This window comes from Mus pahari, chromosome 2 (genome assembly GCF_900095145.1).
Source record: "Mus pahari chromosome 2, PAHARI_EIJ_v1.1, whole genome shotgun sequence".
Classification (NCBI taxonomy): Eukaryota; Metazoa; Chordata; class Mammalia; order Rodentia; family Muridae; genus Mus; species Mus pahari.
The window spans coordinates 144,317,455-144,321,848 of record NC_034591.1 but is presented as its reverse complement, the minus strand read 5'-3'; positions in this window follow the sequence as shown (position 1 = coordinate 144,321,848).

The following is a 4,394-nucleotide window of genomic DNA, read 5'->3' as shown; positions in this document are numbered from 1 at the left end:
GACAAGAACTTCAAGTCTCTGAAGAAAGAAATCAAAGAACATCTCAGAAGATGGAAAGATCTCCCATGCTCATGGATTGTCAGGATTAATAAAATAAAAAATGGTCATCCTGCCGAAAGCAATCTACAGATTCAATGCAATCCCCATCAAAATTCAAAATCAATTCTTCATAGAGTTAGAAAGAGCAATTTGAAAATTCATTTGGAATAACAAAAAACACATGATAGCAAAAACTATTCTCAATGCTTTAAAAAAAAAAAAAACAAACTTCTGGGGCAATCACCATCCCTGACATCAAGCTGTATTAAAGAACAATAGTAATGTATTGTATTGGTACAGAGACAGGCAGGAAGATCAATGGAACAGAATTGAAGACCCAGAAGCAAACCCACACACATATGGTCACTTGATATTTGACAAAGGACTTAAAACCATCCAGTGGAAAAAAGAACATTTTCAACAAATGGTGCAGGTTCAGTTGGCGGTCAGCGTATAGAAAAATGAAAATCAATCCATTCTTATCTCCTTGTACAAAGTTCAAGTCCAAGTGGATCAAGGATGTCCACATAAAACCAGATATAATGAAACTTATAGAGGAGAAAGTGGGGAAGAGCCTCAAACACATGGGCACAGGGAAAATGTTCCTGAACAGAACACCAGTGGCTTATGCTTTAAAACAAGAATCGACAAATGGGACCCCATAAAATTGCAAAACTAATGTAAGGCAAGGGACACTGTCAATAGGACAAAATGGCAAGCAACAGATTGGGAAAAATCTTTACCAATCCTACATCTGATAGAAGGCTAATATCTAATATATTCAAAGAACTCAAGAAGTTAGACTTCAGAGACCCAAATAACCTTATCAAAAATGTGGTACAGAGCTCAACAAGGAATTTTTTGTTTTGTTTTTTGTTTTTCTTTTTTATTAGATATTTTCTCCATTTACATTTTAAATGCTATGCCATAAGTCACCTATACCTTCCCCTGCCCTCCTCCCCTACTCACTCACTCCCACTTCTTGGCCCTGGAGTTCCCCTGTACTGGGGCATATAAAGTTTAAACAAAGAATTTTTAACTGAGTAATACCAAATGGCTGAGAAGCACCTAAAGAAATGTTCAACATCCTTAGGGAAATACAAATCAAAACAACCCTGAGATTCCACCTCACCCCAGTCAGAACGGCTAAAATCAATAACTCAGATGACAGCAAGTGCTGGTGAAGATGTGGAGAAAGAGGAACATTCCTCCATTGCTGGTAGGCTTTCAAGCTTGCACAACCACTTCAGAAATCAGTTTGGTTCCTCAGAAATTTGGACATAGTACTACCTGTGGAGCCAGCTATACCACTCCTGGGCATATCCTCATAAGATGCTCCAACATGTAATAAGGATACATGCTTCACTATGTTCATAGCACCCTTATTTATAATAGCCAGAAGCTGAAAAGAACCCAGATGTCCTTCAACAGAGGAATGGTGGTACATTTATACAATCAAGTTCAACTCAGCTATTAAAAATGATGAATTCATAGAATTTTTAGGCAAATGTATGGAACTAAAAAATATCATCCTGAGTGAGGTAACCCAATCACAAAAGAACACACATGGTATGTACTCACTGATAAGTGGATATTAGCCCAAAAGCTCCAAATACCCAAGATACAATTCACAGACCACATGAAGCTCAAGAAGAAGGAAGATGAAAGTGTGAGCACTTCAGTCCTTCATAGAAGGGGAACAAAATACTTAGAGGAGCAAATATGGAGATAAAGTATAGAGCAGAGACTGAAGGAAAGACCATCCAGAGACTGGCCCACCTGGGGATTCATCCCATATACAGTTACTATTGTGGATGCCAAGAAGTACATGCATAAAGGAGCCTGATATTACTGTCTCCTGAGAGTCCTTGCCAGAGCCTTACAAATACAGAAGCAAATGCTTACAGCCAACCACTGGACTGAGCACAGGGTCCCCAATAAAAGAATTAGAGAAAGGACTAAAGGAGTTGGAGTTGAATCGGTTTGCAACCCCATAGGTAGAACAATATCAATCAACCAAGACACACACACCCAGAGCTTTCAGGGACTAAGCTATCAACCAAGGAGTACACATGACTCCAGCTACATATATAGCAGAGGATGGCCTTGTCAGGTACCAATGGGAAGAGAGGTCCTTAGTCTTATGAAGGCTCAATAGATGCCCCAGTGTAGGGGAATCAATGGCATGGGAGGTAGGAGTGGGTGAGTGGGTGGAAGAACACTCTCATAGGAGCAGGGTGAGGAAGGACAGGATAGGTGTTTCCAGGAAACAGGGGGAGAGGGAAAGGGTATAATATTTGAAATGTTAATAAAGAAAATATCTAATAAAAAAACTGCTCCTCTCACCTGTCTTCATCATCTATCATGGAATTTAGCCATTCAGAATTCTAGATGCTGCTGTGGCTTAAATGTCAATTGGCTCTTGGACATCTCAACCTTGATTTCTGTTAGAGGAGCTAAAAACATATTGGAACCTGCCTTTCTGTGCCCTTTTCAGCACTCCCTCTTCAGGTGGAGAAGCCCCACTCTCAACACTATCCTCATTCATCCTGGCTAAGTGCCCTTCAATAGCTCCTTATATCTGGACAATGAATAAAAACCGCCTCCAACCCCAGTCACCCCCTGAACCCCACTCATCCCAACCAACCCCATCCACCCATATTGCACACATGTGGCCCCTTTTCTAGGCAAACACTAGACTCACCCTGCAACTTGCACCCAATTCTATGACTTGAGGACCACTTTTTATCAGGTAGGGGCACTAAACACACATCAATTACTCCACCTATCCCTGAAACTTTCTTGAGGAACATTTGTCCCACAACTGCCTATTACCATTGGTACCCTAACATTCATCTTGATTTAGTTATCCCAGACTTTCATCATCAATTTTGCCTGAGGAAAAGTCCTGAGAATCTCCCTCAGACTCTCTCAGATTCCCTCAGACTCCTGAAAATCTTCTCACACTACAAAAAGTCAGCTCCTATGCTGAGAATCCTCAGTTACCTTGAGGCAAGTCAAGACTACTTCTAATACTCAATTCAAACATTAGCACTGAATTGCCCGAGAACTGAGCCCTAAGCTCCATGCAGCTGGCCTACCACCTAAAACTAAATATATAACAGGCAGTTTCAAACACCTGCTCAACAAGAAACAAGATTTCCATAGCAATGAACTGTACCTACCACCTGACTGTAGATGCTTAGGTCCCATTACAAATGCACAAACACAAATTAACCAAAATTCTAAGTCTCCATGAAAAATTAGTATGTCCATAGTAATGTCCCCTTAGAAAAGCAAAATCAAAATAGCAACATTGAAAATAGCCAAAGAATTCTAATAGGATATAAATAAGTGCAGGAATGAACACCAAAACCACAGTTGAATGACATTACAAAAATAAGTCAAGAAATGAAAATAGAATTTGATAGAACCCCTGAAAAAAAGGAAAATGAATTAAGATTTAAAATGAAAAATCCAGGAATTCAAATAAAAAAGAATCAGAAAAAATCTTCAATAAATTGGATCATGTGGAAGAGGAAATATGAGGTCTTAAAGACAAGGCAGAGGAATTAGATCAGTGAAAGAAAATATCTATCCAAATAATACTGAGAACAGAACATGCAGGAATTTGGATATTATATGAAGGCCAAACTACAAAAAGTAGGTACAAAAGAAGAGACCTGATCAAAGGTGAAAAAACATTGTTGCAACAAAACTACAACAGAGGCTTCCTTAATCAGAGGTGAGAGATGCCTCTCAAGGTCTGTCAGGAATACAGAAGCTCCACCAAGCAAACATGTCTAGGGAAGAAACTCTCATCACATCAAAACACTAAATGTTCAGAACAACAACAACAAAAGATATTGAAAATAGCCAGAAAGAAAGACCAAGTCATGTCCAAGGGCAGGTTCATCATTATAACTGCAGATCTTCAATGGAGATCAAGTGCTGAACAATTGCTCATAATCAAAGGATTCATAGCAAGTCTCAGCAACTATAGGAAATTGAAATAACATCCTGCATTTTATCTGACCACTATAGATTAAAGCTGGATATCAACAACAAAAGAACACGAACTCATGGAATCTAACAACACAGAACTGAACAAAATTGAGTGAAGCAAGAATTCAAGTAGAAAATTTAAATATTCCCAGAATTGAGTAAAATGAAAACAAGTTATAAAAAGAAAGCTCATAGAATTATGTACCTATATTTTAAAAAAGTCAATAAACATTGACATAAAAATTTTTAATACAATACTTGGAAACCAAGTTCAAGAACACATCAGAAACATCATCCACCATGATCAAATTGCCTTCTTTTCATAGTTACAAGGATGGTTCATATATTGT